The sequence below is a fragment of the Arvicanthis niloticus genome, chromosome 19, assembly GCF_011762505.2.
Source record: "Arvicanthis niloticus isolate mArvNil1 chromosome 19, mArvNil1.pat.X, whole genome shotgun sequence".
Classification (NCBI taxonomy): Eukaryota; Metazoa; Chordata; class Mammalia; order Rodentia; family Muridae; genus Arvicanthis; species Arvicanthis niloticus.
Genome location: NC_047676.1, coordinates 45548896 through 45570709, shown reverse-complemented (window position 1 = coordinate 45570709; position 21814 = coordinate 45548896). Strand labels below are relative to the sequence as shown.

General features: G+C 44.0%; 1 protein-coding gene and 1 pseudogene across 1 annotated transcript in view; one reads left to right on the top strand and one right to left on the bottom strand.

The window, feature by feature from the left end:
• Positions 1 to 1723: 1723 nt before the first annotated feature.
• The window catches only part of Elovl7 (ELOVL fatty acid elongase 7), a 73618-nt gene continuing 53527 nt past the window's right edge, over positions 1724 to 21814 (top strand). The window contains exon 1 of the mRNA XM_034523666.2: positions 1724 to 1841. The gene's annotated coding sequence lies outside the window, so the exon portion shown is untranslated. The remainder of the gene's footprint in view (positions 1842 to 21814) is intronic.
• On the bottom strand, positions 7904 to 8304 carry LOC117723822 (large ribosomal subunit protein eL31 pseudogene; annotated as a pseudogene).

Below are 21814 nucleotides of genomic sequence, written 5' to 3'. Positions count from 1 at the left end.
CCACTTTAAAAATCTTGACTCAGACTTCTTAGCCTGTCATTTCAGCACTGGGGAGCAGGGAACAGGAGGGATATAAATTTGAGGATAGCCTGGGTTAATATCCGAAGTTTCATTCCCAGCCTGTTTCATAGTGAGTCTCAAAAACACAAGACACAAAAGCCTCCTTTCACTGAGGCCTTCAACAATGCAGTTCTCCCTTCCCCCTCAAAAATCTCCATGCCCTTCCTTTTTTTCCGTGGTACTTGTCAGGACCTGAACACAGCATATTTTATTTTGCCTGGTTACCCATTAACTTTATTGTAAGCGCTGGCTAGAATGAATGTTTGTTCCCTGAAAAGAGAACATTTTTAGTTTTGTTGTTGTTGTCTGTTGAATCTTTAGGTCCTGGGGGGTGGGGGTGGGGGGGTTAACAGCATTAAATGGGTCTTAAATCTATAGATAGAAACAGTGACAGACATATAGCAATTGTCTCTACGTTTTAAGGAGTTTCCAAATCTACCAAACAACATATTTGTAACATGAAAGAAAAGCTTAGTCAAGGATTCATCTGTTTGTTTATCGATGTAGAGCTTAGGATCTCGCACATGCTGGGCAAGCTCTACCATCTCCCATGGAGAAATCTTCAGCTTCTTTGCATTTGAACTTCGGGCTTTGGGAATTGTCCAATCGTTGACTATTCAGTGGGTGTGCCCAGAGCTTTATGTTAAACACTGAAACCTTATTTTCATTGTTCTAGGGTTGGGTCATAGAAGGCTGGCTTGCTTGTTTTTGTTTTCCCTACCCACTGTCCCTACTTGTTGGAGAGTCCCTTCCTATCCTGATTCTAGGTTAGGAACTCCAGTGCAAGCACCGCCCACATGGTGAGGCCATTGCACAGGGAAGGCAAACCCTCAGGATTGGAATTTTTAGGGCGGGAGGGGGATGGAGGATAGGGGATGTTCTAGTTGAAAGATCAATTCTAGTTTTTGGTTTTGCTATAGAAGCAGGTACCTCTAGACTTAGATTTTGTCTTCCTGCTATTACGCTTGATTAGAAATTGTTACAGTGTTTACTATGATCATAACTAAACACTGAACTAGGTCTTTTTTTTTTTTTAAAGTCCAGTACACACGCACAGGCCTGCATTTATCCAGCTCAGCACTTCCAATCCAACAATCATTGAAGGAGACAGGAGTTTGCTAGACTCCGTTCCTTGCATCAGTTCTGATTACTATGAAAAAAGTTGCATACAGTCTCTTCTTCATTGCCCTAAAAGCCCTTCCCCCACCCCAGCGCGCGCATCTCCCAATTTTTCAACAATTCAACTTTTAATTATAAGAAGGGATTGAGCTCCCCAAATCTGCTTTGGCATCTTTGCTGGCCTGGTCTCCATTTTAGAGACTTATCTCTCCTCATCCCTTCTCTCCTCCAGCCGCGTCCTGGACCCAGCCTGTAATCCATCATAGTCAAGCACGACCACAATTCCCACAGTATTTTGGTTAAGCGTGGGGATGAACCCAGACGATGGTATTCACACTCAGAAAGAAAGAGCACTCAGTAGAGCGGACGGGAACCGGCCCCCCATCGCACTCTGAGTCGCCCGGGGACAGGCTCTACCCGCGGCGAGGGCTGCAGCCAGAGAGGCTGGCAGGACACCGCACCCCTCGGCGGCACCTGGCGGCGGCGGGCAGGCGGGCCGGGGGGCGGTCCCGGGTGACGCGCGGGGCTGGGAGAGCCAGCAGGTGCCACCCCACCGCCTCCGCCTCTCAGCAGCCCGGGCAGCAGGGGCCGCTGTGAGAGCCGCGCTCGCACCGCCTGCCGCCGCCCTCGGCTCCCGCGCGCGCTGCTCGCCTCCCGGCGTGGTGAGTGAGGGGCTGCGGGTCCCCGCAGGCTGGGGCGATGCTTTCCGGGGTGGCGCGGAGGGCTGCAGGGGAAGGGCGCGTGAGCCGTAGGGGCCGAGACCCCGGGGGTCGCACGGGAAGGGGAGAAGCGTGGGGCCGGGCAGGGCCTCCTTCCCGGCGGGGCTGCTCGGGGATCGGGCGCGCCGCGCTCACCTGCGCCTCCCGGAGTCCTAGCGCCCTGAACCCCCAGGGAAGATCGCGGCCCCCGGGGCATGGGGTGCTGAGGTGCTGCGGCTGAGACTCAAAGAGGGAAGGTCTTGCTCGACCTTGGACCGCGGAGGTCACTTTCCGGGCTCCCGGACCCAGCTTCCCAGACTCCTCTCCACAAACCAGCGATCCCTTCTTCCTGCTTCTGGGTGCGTCCCGCCCGCGGGAACTCGGGGTGCTGTCTCTTTGTGGGAAAGCATCCTGTCGCGGTTGCTGCTGCGGGCAAACGAGGGAGGATGAGTCCACCGCTGTGGAACAGGTCGTTCTGGAGACGGAGTGGCAAAGCCTGTCTGTCATTCATCGCCTAGGTGTCCTGCGGGGCGAAATGGGCCTTTCCCTCCTATCAGCTCTTGCTGATTGAAACTTACGGGATACAGAGGAGCGCCTTTGGGGACTACCTGGGGAACTCGAGGCGGGAGCGGTCCGGCTTGCTGTGCACCCAGCTCCAGATGCAACAAGGCACATATGTCCCACTCCCACCCAGCAATAGTTTCAGAGACCGGCGATTGCCTACTGAACTCCCCCTATCCCTGGAACAGCCCCTGAGCGTTTTCGCTCTGCTCCGAGCTTCCAGGTCATCCTTTCTTCCACTCACTCCTGTTATGCGTTTCTTGTATAAAACTCATCCTCTTTAGTGAGTGCCACCACCTCCGTACTTTGCACTTGTGGTTTACAATTTACAGTTTTTGTACAGGAAGAAATTGTTCTTTCCAAGGTCATCGAGGACTAGGTTAAAAAAAATCCCGTCCCCTTACCCCATCCAGATGCTTGTCCTGTGTGAATGTGCCTGGCACTGAGTGCTTAGCCCTGTCAGTCTTTAAGAAACCTGCTAAGTAGAGACTGTTCTCAGTTTGGGGCTTGGCCTCCAGCCAGCCAGGGGCTGTTGTCCACTCTGCTAGTCTGATGAACCCAGAGTTCTTTTCTTGGTTCTTAACTGTCACTAAGCGCTATGCAGGTACAAGTATCAGGCTCGGGACTCTCAATCTCTGGTCCCTTTTCTTTCTTGTTCATTTTACTGTACCAACTAAAGCTGATATCAGTCTCTTGGTCCCTCTTCTAGCCTCCCTGCTACTGGGTGTGAACCACAGTGGGCCTTGCACGGGTTGAATTTTTACTCTTGGGCTGAGCCACGTGCCCAGCCCTTTAAAAGATAGATATCTTTAAAAGACAGAAAATTAGATTGACAGATTGATTTCCCAGAACCTCATTTTTCAAGCCCACTTAACTTCAGTTAAAATCCAGTGGCCCTATGTATTCAGTTTAGTCTAGTATCTCTGAGGAGACATTATAATACTCCGTTTACGTGCTCCGTGTCTTCCCAAAGCTCCTGCAGAAGACAGTTTCTGCCACCATTAGCCTAGTCACCAGGGTGCAAAACTCAGCCGTCCTGCCTCCTGCTGCCACTCCCTAATCCCAATTGTGGATGTATCCAGGTTTCCTGCTCTCACTTGCCTTCATCAGTCTCGGCTCGAACCCCTCCCCGTCTGTTCTTCACCACGATTCCTCTTTCCCAATTTGAACAGGTATTTGTCACTTATCATACCCTCTTATTTATATTTTTTCCCTCTTATTTATTTTGAAACAAGGTCTCATGTATTCCAGGCTGGCTTCGAACTCACTGTGTATCAGAGGATGACTTTGAACTTCCGATCCTTCTGTATTCAGTGCTCGGGAGGAAACCCGAGGCTTTATGCAAGCTAGATTAGCATCCTATCAATTGAGCCACAGCCCTGACCAATACACATTCCGACTATTGCTTATCTTCTTTAGTACGTGTTTGCTTCCTTCCAGGAGATCCTGAGCAACTTAAAACGTGACACGATCAGGCTTTTTGTCTAGTAGTTGCTTAATAGATATTTGTAGAATAAAGTGCAACATGAACTAAGGTAGCACAGGTACAGTAGCCCTGATAGTAGTAGAAATTAAGCCAGCTTTATAGGATATTCATAAGCTTGCATTGGTGGTCGTGGGGGAGATGGCAGACTGTAGATGGGAGAGAGAAAAACCTTTGCTGAGTGTATTGCCACACTGAGGTACCCAGTTGTCCTGATTAATCATTACATATCCAGGTGTGATCCAGGAGCCAGATTGTATGGGAAGTGTGAATCTCAAAACAAAATAGGAAAGAAGAGTAAGTTTTCTCAAAATAACCCTTTTTTTTTAAAAAAAAAAAAAAAAAAGGAAATATAGCACATACATAAAAGTGCATTAAACATCAGTGAACAGGTGAGGCCATGTCTATATTTAGTGGTAGAATGTCTTATTCTGTCAGAACATATGACACTGGAGGAGGGTGAGCCAGGACAAGCAGGACTCCTTTCACCAAGCCTGTGTGTCTGAGCTAAGCTGGAGAGGCAAGGCCAGCTAAGAGTTGGCTGCACATGGTAAGATTTGAGGTGACAAGATAAGAGGACACCATAGGGACCAGTCACGAGGTAGAATTTTTCCTCAATATATCCTTTATTTTCTATGATGTACCTCTTGTGCAAGCATCAATTTTAAAGTAAAGAAGGAATGCCATTTAGAGCCACTGTAGATATGACGCATATCAAATTGAGAAACAACCTGGACTTTAATGATTCATATCATACATTATGGATTATACTATAAGCAGATCTTTAGAGAGGAATATTTCTCACACGTCTTTATATGAATCATTCAGCCTTGAACACTCAGAACTTATGGGAAAGTTGATAACCTCTACCAATTTGACAGATAAAAGATAGGTCACCTAATGAGAGCTATGGTGACACACACTTGTATCCCCAAAGTTTGGGAGGTGGACACAGGTGGCTCAAAAGTGCAAGGTCATCTTTAGCTAGATAGTGAGTCTGGGTTCAGCCTGGGCTACATGAGACCTTTTCCAAGAAAACTTTTTTTTTTTTTTTTGATCTTTTAAAATAGTGAAATTTCGCCGGGCGGTAGTGGCGCACGCTTTTAATCCCAGCACTTGGGAGGCAGAGGCAGGCGGATTTCTGAGTTCGAGGCCAGCCTGATCTACAGAGTGAGTTCCAGGACAGCCAGGGCTACACAGAGAAACCCTGTCTCAAAAAACCACCAAAAAAAAAAAAAAAAAAAGTGAAATTTCCAACTATGCTTCATAACCAATGTAGATAGATTAAAAGCACACAGTAACACACTGGACTTAGGAAAGTACCCAATTTATAAATGGTGGCGAGGGCTGGCCATCACATGCAGTTCCTACATAGTATTCAAATGAAATGTTTCTAGAGAGAGCAACAAATGCTTGTAAGGATGCATCGTGCGTGCCCTGGTTGGGGGGGACATAAAAACTGGTGTCCCTATTGTGGATATCAGTGTGGGAGACCCTTAAACATCTAAAATAGAAACTGTCGTAAGATCCAGATGTACCTGGGCATATATATATATATATATATATATATATATATATATATATATGTGTGTGTGTGTGTGTGTGTGTGTGTGTGTGTGTGTGTGTATGTATGTATATGTATATATATTCATGTTTACTGGCATTGTAAGGACCATTAGCAGGGGAGGGACTTAGGAAGGAGAAGGGACAGAAACTGAGGTACTGGAACACATGTGACATCAAAGCAGAAGGGGAGACCGACCTGGGGAGGCAGAGAAGCTACAAGAGTGAAGAATGAAGTGAAGTGAAGGCTTTTACATCGGTCCTGGCATCCAAGCTCAGGTTCTCGGACCTGCACGCAAGAGCAAGAGCTTTATCCTCTGAGCATCCTCCTAGTACTTGTTTGTTACCTTAAAATATTAGTAAGAAAGAAGCTGATTTCCATGGGATTCAACAAGTCTTACAGGTTAACAACAAAGCTGTCCGGAAAAGCAGTAAGTAAACCATAAATAACACAGCACAGATTCTTTCCTTTTAATGTAAGGCATGGTGCCAGTCCTGGACAAAGCCACGGTGTCTCACAAGTTGTGGCCTGAGAAAACATTTGACTGTCAGCTTCATGTCAGGCAGAGTGGGCTGGCCAGATGTTGAAGCGTGTCCAAGGCTGTGTGGGCTAGTGGGACAGTGTACTGAACTGCTGTCATACACAGGTGAGCGGGGCAGGTAAAACAGAGACAGACTAGGGAGCTCTCTGGAGCTCAGAGAAGAAAGTTGGTTGAGTAAGAAATGGCTGGGACACGGAATCCAGGGAAAGAAAGTGCAGAGATCTAAGAGTTGGAAAGTGTGAGTGTGTGTGTGTGTCTGTGTGCACATGTGTGTGTAACACACACACACACCTCTTTGTCTCTCTCTTTGTAACTGTAACTGTGTGTGCCCCCTCTCTGTGTGACTTTCTCTTTCTCTCTCTGCCTCTGTGTGTGTGCCTCTGTGTGTGTGCCCATGTGTGAATGTGTGTGTGCCTCTGTGTGTGTGTTTGTGTATTTGTGACTGTGTATGTATCTGTGTGTGTGTCTGTGTGTGCTTCTTTGTGTGTGTGTGTGTGTGTGTGTGTGTGTGTGTGTGTGTGTGTGTGCCTCTTTCAGGGGCAGACTACTTCAGTAGTCTGGAAGCAAGTAAGGGACCTGTGAAGATTGTGTTTGTAGCTCAGCTGTCTGGTGTCTGACACTTGGGCATCATGAACCTCTCCTGTACAGGTTCTGTGTCACTTCACTATCAGATTTGGGAAGGGCAGCTACCTTCGTTGTTTGTATCCTCTGTCTGGATAGTATTCAGCTTGCCTGTCAATTTTGGGGTTAAAAAAATAGAGGGCATGAGCATCCTTTGTACCTCGGTGCTTACAGTATGGTCAAATCTATTTAAATTAGAAATCTCTATAGACAGTGATGAGACAGAGATTTTGGTTGTTTTTCAGGCATCAGTACTAGCTGTAGAGCGACACTTTGTGGTTGTTCTCTCTCAAGTCATCTTAAGTCAGTAAGAGCGATTCGGGGTCCTTGTCTTGCACTTGGGCACAATGAAGGGGAAACAGGAAGAATACTGGCACACTAGGTGAAGAGCACACGGCAGATTCAAACCCAAGGTCTAGACAGTCAAGCTTTCTTCAGCCTGCGTACTAACTCTGTGGTTGACAAGGAGCTGCTGTGGGAGGGTCATGCTATCACTTAGTGAAGGGATAGGGTGATCCTAAAAATAAATCCAGTGTAGATTTTAAGGTCAATGGCAGGAATGTATGATATCACCACTGAGTAGCCCAGAACATTCTTCAGTCTGCCTTCTTCTTTCCTATCTCAGATGACATTGTGATTTGCTTGGCGTTTTCAGGATTAAATGAGGGAATAGCACAGAACTGAGAGAGAGGGTGCTTCTTACTTAAGGGTAAACCTTCCTTAGGCCTGTCCAGGAGCTCCCCTGCCCTCTTCTTACCTGTTTTCTCATGCCTGCTTAGGTAGACAATAGAGGGTAGGATTTCGTGGCTCAAAAAGATTTATGTCTGAAACACACTAGCTGACGACTGCGTTCACTACATATGCAAATCTTGCTGCTAACTCTGTCATCTAGTTAGCACAGGAAGATGACATCATCCTTATCCGCATACCTGCAACGCTATCCAGCAGGTGTGGCTTTAGCAGGTGTGACTCTAATGTGAAGAAAGAAGGCAGGATTGACTGATGTTCATAGGAGTCTGAGTGCCTATTATTCAGGAGTGTGGGGTGGGTTCCTGCCCTTATGTAGATAGTGTTTTAAATCAAGGCAGAAGCGCCAATGTTTATTTTCAAAGGAAGAAAAAAATAATATGAGTGATGGGTAAACCATTTATCATTAAATATAGTTGCCATTCCTATAGATAAAAAAAATGGTTGGATGTTGGTAATTTGCACGTGGCTTCCCACCCTCCACCCCCAAGAAACAATGCAGTTTTTGTTTTGTTTTTGTCAGTTCTGCAACTTTATTTGACATTCAGCAGGTTAGCTCTCGTCCACATCGTATATTTTTGAATGCAGGAACAGGCACGCAAGTTACCAATGTGCAGAGCTTGTTTAGTGAATCCTCATTCTCATTATGTTTTCTCAACAAATGTACTCGAATGTGATATGGGACATTCCTTATTCCCTTGGCCCAGACGGCTTTATTGGGCCTGGTGTCAATGCGCACATCCGGAGTCCCCATCTCCTTCATGACAAATTTCCAGATTTCTTTGAGTGACCGAGGAGCACGCTTCTTGTGAATGTCGATGGTGTATTCTCCGCTCACCACCTCTTTGATGGCAGAGCGGCCCTTCTTCTCAGCACCTTTCTTTGTGGGAGCCATCTAAACACAGTCGTGCGGGGACCAAGTGGGAAAGGATGGCCGCGAGGGATGGTGGGAAGGAAAGTCCCGTAGCCCTACAACTTAACAATGCAGTTCTATTGAGAATCTAACACGCTAACCTGATACGACTACAGACCTCATGTCACTCACCATACACACACTGGGCAGTGCCCAGAGATAGAGAATGCTGGCTCCCAGTAACGTGTTCCATCCAGCTGCTGTGCTATTTGCTCAACAGGAGTATGTGTTTATTGTAAACCCTCTGGTTCCAGTTACACGTGTGGTTGCTGTAGATAATGTAAGTAAGTGTGTGAACTGATAGCATAAGTTCAGCAGGAAAGAGTATTATTGTTTCTGTGGGAGGTAAATTGAATTCTTTGGGAAATTCCCACGAAAGGGAGCCCCTGAAAATGTGGTTGGGAAAACTATAAAAAAAGATAAGAAAAGAAAATTGTAAAAGCAACCCTTCCCCCCTCCCCCCCAAAAAGAAAGAAAAGTAAAACCTGAAAGCTAATATCCTGTGTTTGCCTTACAAACGTTGCGTTTGTTTGTTATAGTATTTTTGATCCAGTTAAACATGAAAACTGGAAATTGGAGAAAATAAGGTCTTAGTATGACTAATACCAAAAAGATATTATTGATGGGTTCATCCTCAAGGAAGGTCTTAGATAGGCTTTGAGAAAAGTACAGAAATGATACATGTTTGTATAGTTTATGGTAAAGAAAATATTTATTATATACAAAATTTAAAGTAGTTTCCCCTGACAACTAAGATCCTCCTCTTCCTCCTCCTCCTCCTCTTCCTCCTCCCCTTCCTTCTCCTCCTCTTTCTTCTCCTCCTTCCTCCACCCTCTCCTCCTCCTCCCTTTCCTCCTCCTCCTCACCATCATTCACAAGCAGTTAAATTGCTGCTCTCTGCAGTTACTTAGACCACACTGTAGGAAGTGGTGAGAACTGTTGTTCTGGAGTTGACCCATCTGCCTTCAGCAATAAAGAGAAGGGGGAGCCTTTGCCACTGGAACCCAGGGCACGGGCAGATCTTTCTTTTCATTGCACAGCTTCCCTTGCTGCTACATGATCAGCTTGTACTTTTTGTTCATAATTGGACTTTTGGCATCCAGAGGACTTCTAAATTCAACTCGAATAATGTGAGTCATAGAACTTAAAAGTTGGTTTCTACCTGCCATAAGTAGTTTACATGAGGGTGGAAAGCAAAATCACACACTCTAGCAGGAGCACAGCTGTGTGCCACCTGATAGCTTCCTTAGTGCTGTTAATCTGACAAGCTGAATGGGTGTGATGTCATTTCTTCTAGTCTCTAATATCATAGAAGGATTAGCCACTCTTTCTAATGCATTAACAGGTTAATGTACAAAATCTGCATTATAAAAGAAAGTATGTATTGTAATAACACTTACTGAGAACCAGCTGTCTGTTGGACCCTGTGCTATGCATTCTACACATGCTTTAATCTTATTTATTTTAAAGATTTATTTATATGAGAATGCTGTGGCTGTTTTCAGACACACTAGAAGAGGGCACCATATTCCATTACAGATGGTTGTGATCCACTACGTGGTTGCCGGGAATTGAACTCAGAATTTCTGGAAGATCGGTCAATGCTCTTAACCACTGAGCCATCTCTCCAGCCCTGCTTTAATCTCATTTAACTGTCAAAAATTGGCTGGAGAGATGGAGAAGTGGTTCAGAGCATCTACTGTTCTTGCAGAGGACAGGCGCTCAGTTTGTAGCATCTACGTTGGGGCAGCTCACAACTGCCTGGCTCCCAAGGCCACAGATGTAGTCAGCAAGAGAGGAGAAGAGTCACTTTCTTCAGAAAGGAGCCTAAATGCTTTTTCAGTTTACGCTCAGTTTTTCTCTGTTATCCTAACTCTTCGGCTCTTTAATTTCCCAACTCTGCTCTGGGCTGCAGGTAGCATTTGTTACTCCTACAGGCTTTACAGTGGAATACGGACAAGGCTGGGCTATGCCTCCTTCAGTTTACAGGTAGAAACAGTGCAGCTGAGGCTGTGCAGTCCTGAGGCTCAAATGAATCCCATCTGGAAATGTTAAAGGAAAATATGCAATTTTAGCAGAGAAGATTAAAAGCCTCTGGTACAAGTCAGAGACGGTTCCTCATCTCCCGTGCTCTTCCTCTCCACGGCCTGACCTTAGTACTTGAGGTTGTCCCTTTTGAGTGGCTGTTTTGCGTGTCTTGTTGGAGTCATTATTTATGAGGTTGGTAGGAGTGAGGCTTAACAGTATTAGCTACTGTTCCTGTCAAACTTCAATATTGGTTTTCCCTTATTTTTACCAGCAGACAGAAAGAGCAGGGGTGAATTGTTGACTAATTCGTTCATAACAGGCACATGTATGTTGGCTGTACATTTCTTGCTTTTATTTTTATTTGTTTGTTATTGTTTTGTTTTGAGATGTGATCTCTTGTAATCCAGGCAGGCTGTCCTTAAGTCTCTACGTAGCCACGTGCCTCTACACCATGTTTAGGCAGGGCTGGAAATATAATCAGGGCTTGTGAATGATAAGCAAATACTTCCTGTGCCCTTAATTCTAGAAACCAAGAGTCCCTGGCTCCAAGAAACGTAAGTGATTTTCCCAAGGTCTCCCGAGTGGGGAGTGGCAGATCTTAGTCTAGAATACAAATACTATGAAAAATAATACATATTCTGTTGCTTACTACATATACTTGAAAGTCTGCTTTCTGATGGCTGGGAAAAAAGTCGTGAGGGATATAGTTGTCAACTTATGAAATAATAAGAGTATAGATTGAAAATCACCACATAGTTCACATTCTCCGTTTTTTCAAGGAAGAAAGAAAGAAAGGAAGAAAGAAATGTCTATAATTACATTATGACCTCAGCATAGAAGGAAGGTCAATTTAGGTCATGTGCTTGTGGTAAGCAGAGCACTAAATGGGAACTCAGTTGAAAAAGTAACCACAGCTCTAGCAGTTTGGGTTTTGGTCATTTTAAAGCAGAAATTGTAAGTCAGTATCCTCCCCATCCCCAGAAAATTGAAATTTGTCAAGTAGGTCACATAAAGAGAATCTTGACTTGCTTTTAGATGATTAATCAGTTTTGCTGAAAATACAAAGACATTCTTCAAATTAATAGTGGTTATTAGTCAATTCACTCGTAGGCATTGATGAAGTAATAATTCTCTTACTGATGCCGACGAAGGTAAACTCTGAAAGTGTTTCTCCAAATGCTGTGTGGCTGGGTTAATTAGGTCTAAAACTCTAACAGTATGTAGTGTAGAGTCTCTGAAATTTGATGTTGCTAGGCATATGGCTTTAGAAAGCCCAGAAACCCTAGGAAACTTAGGATTTGTGAATAATCTAATCTCTGAGATGGAGCCTCATTACTTGACAGGCTATCGACTTAAGAACGTAGGGAAATAATACGTTAAATGCTGAACGAAACCTAGCTGACTGTGGAAGGATTAGCTTTAATGTTAATGTTGCAATTCGGCATAAACCATGTGTATCAACCTTAGCCAGGTCTGGGACAGCCAACTTTGCATCATGATAGTTTTGTGTGTGTGTGTGTGTGTGTGTGTGTGTGTGTGTGTGTGTGTGTGTGAGAGAGAGAGAGAGAGAGAGAGAGAGAGAGAGAGAGAGAGAGAGAACTAGAGTACTCTTAGTCATTCACAGTGGAGAGAAGTTTAATTTTAAAACTTTGTTTGCCAATCAGTAAACGTCCTCTTGACATTTTCATTAAAAAATTAGTTTTGTGACAGCCTTGCGTCTTCCTCAACTCCATCTCTCTGTTTCCACCTCCACCCAGATTCTTCTACTCTCCAAATGACTTGAAAGTAGCTTCCCCCCCCCCATCATCCTAGTTCAGAAAAAAAATGTACTTAAATAAAAAAGTTTGGGTTTCTTTTTGAGGTGTGATTGGATCTTGTATGAGCCTAACTTGACTTCAGGCCACAGGTCCTCCTGTCTCTGCTTCCCAAGGTTTGGTATTACAGGCCTGAGTCACCAAACCTGACTAATGATTTTATTTTGTAAACATTATGCTTTTATTGACTTATTATATGTCAGTCAGTGGGTGCCGCAAAACTTAAGAGCAGTGGTTCTCAACCTGTGGGTCACAAAACCCTTTGGGGGTCAAACGACCCTTTCAAAGGGGTCACCTAAGACCATCAGAAATACCACCATTATGATTTTTAACAGTAGCAAAATTACACTTATTAAGTAGCGAAATAAATTTATGGCCCGGGGGTCAACTCGACATGAGCAACTGTGTTAAAGGTTGCAGCGTTAGGAAGGTTGGGAACCGCTAACCTAGCCGACACTTCCAGTTCTCCTTATCTGGTGTCTGCATTCAGATTAGCGGCATTTGTGTCAGCTCTGTCAGGAACTATAAGCCACTAATCCTACTGCGTTCCTATAATCAACTCTGCCGAGAAACAAACTTAATTTTTAAAAGCGTAGGTTGAGGTCACGTGACTGTTGTGCTTGAAAACTTATGACCAGGAGTTTTGGTTGCGCAAGGCAGAGTTCTGGAGACAGACGGTGTTGATGGCAGCAAACCCGTGTGACAGCGTCAGATAGCAGCGGCTTGTTCATTTAGGTATGCTGAAGATGGTGAATTGGAGGTGTACGCCTTCATTTAAAGAAGAAAAAGAAAAGCACACTTTAAATGGATAGCTTCTGATGCTTTCATCTCACACGGAGACCAAAATGAAAGTTGCTCCACCACGGCAGGAAGACCTGCCTTCCTGTCATCCTGGAATCAAGTGTCACTCTCACTGGGCGGGGCGGTGGTGTGGCGCACGCCTTTAATCCCAGCACTTGGGAGGCAGAGGCAGGTGGATTTCTGAGTTCGAGGCCAGCCTGGTCTACAGAGTCAGTTCCAGGACAGCCAGGGCTACACGGAGAAACCCTGTCTCGAAAAAACCAAAAAAAAAAAAAAAAAAAAAAAAAAAAAGTCACTCTCCCTGTCTTCTCCCTGTGCTTGATTCTGTTCTGACAGGGTTCATTCCTGCCTCCGGGATTTGTTCTTCATTCTTGCCCCACTCCAGACCTCTCAATCTGCACAGCCTCTCCAGTGCCCTCCAGCTTCCTTACTAGGCTCAGTTCCCCACGCCACCACAAACGTAATTCATTTTCTTCCTAACGTCTGCCTGTGTGTGCATTTATCTTTGCTTATGTGTCTCTCTTCCCATAAGAACGTGCGTTCCTTGAAAAGGGTATCTTAATATAACTTTAGTGTCAAGAGAGGAGGCTTGGCACATAGCAGCTTTAAATTTGTTCACTGAAAGAGTAGAGACAAGTCTCTTCTTACACCAACCTTGCAGTTTGGGAAAAACTCGGCAGCCTTGAGCTGTGCTTGTCAGAAGGACTTCAAGGCCTTCTCAGCTGGGCCTTACAGAGGATGGACACTAACTCTACTCAAAGGAAAATTCTCTCTCTCTCTCTCTCTCTCTCTCTCTCTCTCTCTCTCTCTGTCTCTCTCTCTCTCTCTCTCTCTCCTCACCCCCCCCCCCCCCCCCCAGTAAACAGCACACCTCCATAGCTTCTGCATCAGCTCCTGCCTCCAGGTTCCTGCCCTGCTTGAGTTCCTGTTCTCTCTGTCTCTCTATCTCTGTCTCTGTCTCTGTCTCTGAAAAGGAGAGAGAGAGAGAGAGAATGCTGTCGGGGACCAAGTATCAGGCAGCCTAGTCAAATCAGTGTCCTTCAAGCTTAATAAGAGACTCTGTCTCAAAAACTAAAGTGAAGAGTGATCAAGAATGTATTGGACATTGATCTTAAGACTACACACATGAGCATGTACACACATACACAGTGTGTACACATGTACAAGAGCCCACGTGTAAACGTGCATGCACTCATACAAACATGAGTCCATATACCACACATGCACTAAAAACATGGCCACCACATACACCTTAGCCTCTGATTCAAGGGAAACTTCCTCTACCGCCTATCTTTCTAACTGATCCAAAATAAACAGGAGACGATAAAAATAGAGCCATATATTAGTAGTCAAGCATGATGCTGCCAAAGCCAAGCTTCAGATGAATCTAGTGTAAGATATTGTGTAACACATTCCCAGAAGCACCTGGCTCCACTGGAGCATCTGCTTCTAGAGCGTCCATTAGAAGCACTCAGCTGTGTGTGTCAATATTGCTGCCTTGCCAGCCCAAGACTATAGTCTCAGCAACCTTCCCGTAAGCCCAGCTCCATCTTTTCCAGCATAGTTTGGTTGTCTTATGGTTTTTATTGCTGCCAAAAAACCCATTATGACGAAAAAGCCAGTTGAGGAGGAAAGGGTTTTTATTTGGCTTATACTTCCATCAAAGGAAGTCAGGACAGGAACTCAAGCAGGACAGGAACCTGGAGGCAGGAGCTGATGCAGAGGCCATGGAGGGGTGCTGTTTATTGGCTTGCTCCTCATGGCTTGCTCAGTCTGCTTTCTTATAGAATCCAGAACCATCAGTACAGGGATGGCTCTACCCATTTTGGGCTGGGTCCTCCACACCAACCAACAAGTAAGAAAATGCCCAACAGCTTGATCTTGTGAAGTTATTTTCTCAATTGTTTCAGATAACTCTAGTTTGTGTCAGGTTGACATAAGTCCAGCCAGCACTCAGGTGACAGATAAAACCCTCTGCTTCTTACTGCCATCTCATAAATAATTCTGTAAAAAATTAGGGCTCCTATTTTCATTAATATATTTCATAGTCAGTAATTAAAAACCCAGGTTTCTGATACAGGTTTTCTATAATTCTCATAAAAAAAAAACCTAGACTCCCATGTAATCAGTAAAATCTGATTATTTTCTGATTATAATGTGTTGATCTTAGAAATATATAGACTATTTAACAAAAGTAAGTGAATAAATGATAAAAATTTTGTAACTTGAAAAGAACAACAACAAAAAACAAACAAACAAACAAACAAAAAAACAAAACATGCCACTCATAACCCAACTAGAAAGGACAATTTCTAATCTTCTGGAAAATTGTCTCTCATTTTTTTTATATAACCATTTTTTAAGTTGTTAAACTTCTCCTTTTTTCTTTTTATTTGAGACAGGATCTCACTATTAGCTCAGGCTGGCCCAGAACTGCCTATGTAGCCCAAGATGGCCTCAGACACATGGATCCACCAACCTTATTGGAATTACAAGTGTATGCCACCACTATGGCTGACAAAGTTTTCCTTGAGAAAAACAAATTAGATGAATATCAAGACTCATGCTTTTAAAAGCTAAAGCAAAGGCATTTCAATACAGAAGTTTTATTCCTTCCTGGGGCAACAAACAAATCTACAAACAAGCAAATCAAAACCTTTTCATATTATGGAAGTCGCCCAACATGAAAAAATAGGATAATAAAATGGACTAGATAAATCACCTAGACTTAAGGCTAATCTTGTTTTACCTGTTTGGTTATAACAATGTTATAAAGTTTAAAATAAACACTGATAAAGTTTAAAATAGTTAATGTCATGAAACATGTAAGCAATATGAAACATTTGCAAATAAACCCATACGGCAAAGACTAAAAGGGCTATGCTTAACAGATGACATAGACACAAGTTTAGCTTTGTTTATCTTCCAAGGTGCCTTATTAGGCAGTCTGAAGGAGGAGTGGAGTGGGAGAGAGGTGAGGGAGGAGGAGGGGCTTAGGGAAACTGGGTTTTAAGCAAGGAGTGCTGGTGGCTTCTGGAACCAGAACTGACCACAGAAAAACCACATCTGAGAAATCTTTAGTTGAGACTTGAGACACGCCAGTTCTCTTCCCCAAGCAAGTAACAGACTCACGTCTAGAATTTAGACTTTTAACTAAGGTTGCTTTTTCTGAGCAATGTTTTCATGATGGCCTTTTCAAAGGTACAGAAATGATTGAAATATTTCAGACGTCACACAGTGGTGGGTAAACTATAATAGATAGAGACTCTTCTCTTGCCCTTGACCAACGATTCATCCAGAAAGAAAATGCAGGGCATTTGAGTACCCCTTATGAATTGTCTAGGAAGAACACTTTCTGTTTCCCTAAGAGGACATTTGTAATTATTTGCCATGATCACTTTTATGGGGCAGCCCCTTGCTGCAATTTTAATTTCAGTTTCTGGAGGGACCTATAATGCCTCTTTCTGGATCTTTCCAGTAAGCAGTGGAGGAAAGTGTGTGCATGTCTTTGTTTCTGGAAAGCAGCAACATTCAGGAGGAATGTATTTAGGTGGCTGAATTGCCCATTGGCTGACATATTTGATACCTGGGTGAAGAAGTGGAACTGGTCTCATCTTCAAAGGGGTCACAAGGTCTGGAGATTGGCAGACTTCCCCCATCTGCTATTTTGCATGTTTGCAAAGATCTTGCTTCCACGGGAAAATGAAGCAAAGACTTCTGTTTTTGGACATCTCTCTTGAGGTCGGCTTCTGCTCTCTCTCTCTCTCTCTCTCTCTCTCTCTCTCTCTCTCTCTCTCTCTTTCTGTGTGTGTGTCTCTCTCTCTCTCTCTCATTTCTGTTATTCTCTGCTTCATTCCTCTCACGTGGTGGATGGCTCTCCAAACCCACACTTCCTGCTGCTCTACAGCCTTCCGAATCCTTCTGGGTGCTACGCTGTGGGTAGTTGAGGCTTTCCTTGTCTGGCTTTACTGACAACCTCTGTCGATGTTACTATTCAACTTTCTCTGCCCACCTTTGCACTTAGCTGGGACCGTGCCAGAAGCATGTAATTAGCTCCAATGTCTCATCTCTAAGCCACAGCATCTAGCCTTCCATCTCTTGAAGCTCTTCCTCAATTCCACCCTACCGTGACCTTTGTTTTCCATTGGTCTCCTCTTCCTCTCTGTCTCATTTCCATATGTAGTTGGCAAAGCAACTCTAAGTAACTATAATTGTCTCTGAATGTAACCTAAGTATCTCAATAGCTGTTTTGGAAAACTGGATAAAAAGGAGAGTCGACTGATGGATTTCAGTCTTGCTTACACACTGACCAGCATTACTAAGTCCTTTCACTTAGCTTCTCTCTACCTTGGCTCCATAACACAACCACTGTGATAAAAAAAAAAAAAAAAATCCCATTGGCCTTAGCAGTTGATGTTATTACCTACTCTGACAGAAAACAACAACAACAACAGGATTTTGTTGGTGAAATCCTTTGATGACTTTTGCTTTCATTTCACTGAGGCCTGGTCCGGGTATTGGGCATAGAGTGAACAGATAAGCAAACCCATGCCTCAGAGCTGGCATTATACAGCTGCGTATATACAGGTCATACAGGCAGCCCAGCTTGTGATAATTGCTATGGGTGCTTGGCAACGGGGCTCTAGCTCAGACTCGGGCCCTAGGAAGCATCCCGACTTCCTATGAACTCATTCATATCACACCCTTCTTCACATTACCTCTTCTGAGAGGAGAAGAAACTCACTGTTGCCCTGGTAGATAGAGTGTACCTGGGAAGCTAAGGCAAGGTGACTACTGCAAGTTCAAAGCTAGCCTCTGCTAATAACTGAGTTGGCAGCCAACCTGTGATATACAACAAACAAACGAACGAACAACAAAAAATCCCACTCAAAAGTCAAAACACCAAAACCAAAAGAATGATTAAAAAGCTTGACTTTCTCTCTTCTCTTGCTCTCATGACTAATGGCTGTTGAAGTAGGCTGATTCACGGTTGTCTGTCATACATCTGTCCTGTCTTAATGTTTGGCTTTTGCCTTGGGAGCCAGCCTTCTTTTTCCCTATCCTAAGCCACAGGGTTTTCCATGGGGGCCATTCTGCCCATCACGTTGACCTGTCTGACACACTGACCGTCTTCACCGCCTTATTCTTCCTTCCGGTTTTGTGATTTTATACATACTCTGTGTCTTTCTGACATTTCCTTTTACATCTCTGAGACTCTTTTCTCCAGCACACTCCTTAAACAGTGATATTCTTTATGGGTCTATCCTTAGATAACCATCTTTCTCCTGCATCTGTTACCAGAGTTTTAATCCCCACCTAGATAAGAAAGTCTTCAGAATCTACAGAACTCTCATCCTGGATCTTCCTTCTGAATACCTGCTGAGCATCTCCACCTGAAAGATGAGTAAGGCTGTCACACCATGGTTTCCCAATGTCCTGTTCCCTTTAAACCTGTTTCTCTGCTGGTGTTGCTTATCTTATCTGGCAGCCTCAACCCTGGAAGCTTTTGTCATTCTCTGCTGTGACTGAGTCTCCAAACCCATCTATAATGCTTCATGGATAGTTCTAGACTGTGCCCACTACTGTTGCCTGTGCATCACCAAACTGTGCCCCAGTTGAAAGCTTTTAGTCATTTCTCAGAGGTGAGTGATGTTAAATCACACTTACGCTTCTCTGCCATTAGGGCCACCCACTTCTCGTCACCTCTCTCTTGGACTACAGCCAAGTCCTGCAGAGTCTGAGTTGAGGGCGTTGTTCTGGAGTAAAGCATGGGTTGTCGGTGTAGTGGAAGGCGGAGAACTGTGTGGTTGAGCTTCTTCACTTACTGAGCTTCTCATAGGGAAGACCTTTGGGAAGTTCACATTGCTACTACAGGATCATGTCACACTGTTGGTTTCCTCTCCCTCCTCTAGAGGCTTATTCATGCTACTGCCAGAAAATACCCAACTCCTACCCTTCCTTAAGAGATAATCCAGATCTCATATCTGCTCATACAGCCTTTTAAAAAAAATATTCACATCTTTAATAGTTTATTCACTGATACTTTCTGTATGTCTGCATTGTCCCTCGCAGGAAACAGGGTTTATGAGAGGAGTAAGATGAACACGTACAGGAGGGCACTCAATGAGTATTTTTCAAACTACTTGAACTGCTCAACCCGTGGTGGTGGACCACTGGGGATTTTGTGTTTGTGTTTTTCTAGCCTGGATCAATAAATGGTCCCATTACTCATAATGACTAAGGGCATTGCACCAGAGGTGACTCACCTCACTAATTCAGCAACACCTCAGCTAATCTGAACCTAGTTCAGCAAGTATTTCATTCTTTCCTGTCACAAGGATTTCAGATTTCTGGGAGCATCTCTACATGGTAACCTTTGATTTCTGGACCTGGCTTGTGCCGCAGTAGTAGCAGACCGTTTGCACATTCTCATTCATCACCTCTGCTGTAAGTCACAATAGAAGAAGGGTCTGCATCAGGCACACGAACTGTCTTCCTGAATAGTTCAGCTAAAGGGGAAACCCAAAGCCTGCTATGACCTTAACTAGCCATGTAGTCAAAGTTTTATGGTTATGAGGGAAAGTTGAAGCCTATCTTTATGGTGGATCCTTTTGGGACTCTGGTCCAGGACAAAAGAAGCATCATGGAGTATGCTAGAAGGTAAGAGACCAGGCTGGAGAGTGGAGGGCCAGGTGGGATGAGCTCCTTTGTTCAGCCAAGGGCTTGACAGTTGCTGGAGTTGTAGATTCTCTCTAGGCATTGAGATCTGAAGGTTTTGTTAGGCTTCCTCCCTTTTTTCCTCCCTCCCTCACTTACTTACTTTCTTTCTTTCTTTCTTCCTTCCTTTCTCCTTCCTTCCTTCCTCTCTCTTTCTCCTTTCTTCCTTTCTCCTTTCTTTCTTTCTTTCTTTCTTTCTTTCTTTCTTTCTTTCTTCTTTCTTTCTTTCTTTTCTTTTCTTTTCTTTCTTTCTCTATAGGCTGTCTTTGAAACATGGGACACAAAATAGTCCATTTAATCCTTATGAGATGACTCTGGTGGCATTGAAGAAAATGGAAAGCTGCCAAGTCAGGAAGTCTGGTTAATAAGTTATAGGAATCCAGGTGAGAGATTAGTAAGGGTCAGGCACTGTAAATGGAAGTGGTAGGAAAAAGAAAGGAGCTTGTGGGAGAAAATCCCACTGAGGTGGAATGAATCACAGTCCTTGGGGCTCAGTTAAGTTTGGAGATGGCTTGCAATTTCTGTGATGGGTTATTGATCCAGGCCAATGGGTGAATGCATCATAAAGGAGGAAGGAGTTGGAGACACAATCAAGAGTCTGATGCTATGCCAGGCAGGATCCTTTTCTTTGCCCCACTATAAGCTTTCGTGCTGGCCTTCATAATAGAATTTACTGGGCTTATGTGCTTGTGAGTTTGATGAGAATATCCCACCAAATTTTCCATCCCAAACACTTTTCATAAGGCCTAGCACATAGAACAGACGCAACAAATGGTTGCTTGGTTTAATATTCAGTTTATTAGGTTTTTTTTTTTAATTGTACCACAAAGTCAGTAAATCTAAACAGCATACATTATTCTGTACCAGAAGTCCTGCTTGGTATGGCTAATTTCTCTGCTATGTTTCACAAGGCCCAAATCAAAGTATTGGCTTATTGAGCTCATTTTATCAATATTATGCATGTATTTATATGTATGTGTATGTGTGTGCATACACAGACTCATGTATGCTGCACAAACACATTCATATACGTGTGCGTAGGTCAAAGGACCACTTGTAGTTAGTTCTCTGCTTTCTCTGTGTGGCTTCCTGGGATGGTTTGGTAGCAAGTGCCTCTACCCTATGAAGTATCTTTATCACCTCTGATTCAGCTCCTGGGGAAGCACTTCCAAGGTCAGCCACGGTGCAGGTGGAATCTCTTTCTGTGTGGCTACAAGAGTCCTCATTTCCTGGGCAGTCAGAAAAGGGTAACATGTGTGCCTCTTTCTAGTCCTTGAGTGCAGGCCTGGAGTCTTGAGGACAGCAATGATTTGCTCCTTGCTAGACATAGCACTTTGTTTTTTAACTGCTTCTGTAATTACCTAGAGCTTACCATGACAATCCAGGCTAATCTCTTTTTTAAGACCTGTTACCTTAATTACACTGGTAGACTGTTTTGTCTCGTGACATGTCCCAGGTTAGGCCATAGATGCCTGTTATAAAGGAACATTGTTTTGTCCACCACAATGGTAATTGTCTGTCTAATTGTGGAAGGGTTTTGATCACAGTTCATAACCATTCTATATATCCATCTTTGCTTCATCTGTTCAATCATTCAATCATTCATTCCTTCCTTCATTCATTTACATTTTGATACTGACTTTAAGAGTCTAGACTGCAGGGTGAGAAAGGAGGGGATGTAATTCCATTGGTGGAGTGCTGATCCAGCATTCACAAGGCTCTGAGTTTAATCCTCAGTCCCGTTTAGCTGGGTGTGGTGGTGCATGCCTGTAATCTCAGCGCTTGAGAGATGGGAGCAGGAGGATCAGAAGTTCAAAGTCATCCTTAGCTGCATAGTGCAAGTTCAAGACTAACCTGGACTAAAACACATGCTATCTTAAACAACAACAGAAAAAAAAAAGATTCCAAGCTGGGGTCTGAGTTTGTATAATGAGCCATAAGAAAAAATAAGACCAGATTTCTGATTCTGCCAGATCGTGTTTGTCAGTATATTGAGGTCTATATCAAACTGTCGTTTTTGTTTATTTGTTTAGTTTTGCATTTTGAGACAGTCTTGTGTGTTGTAGGCTGGACTTATACTTTCAATGTAGCCAAGGATGATTTTGAATCCCTGGTCCTCTTGTCTCTCCCTCCCTAGTATTAGAATT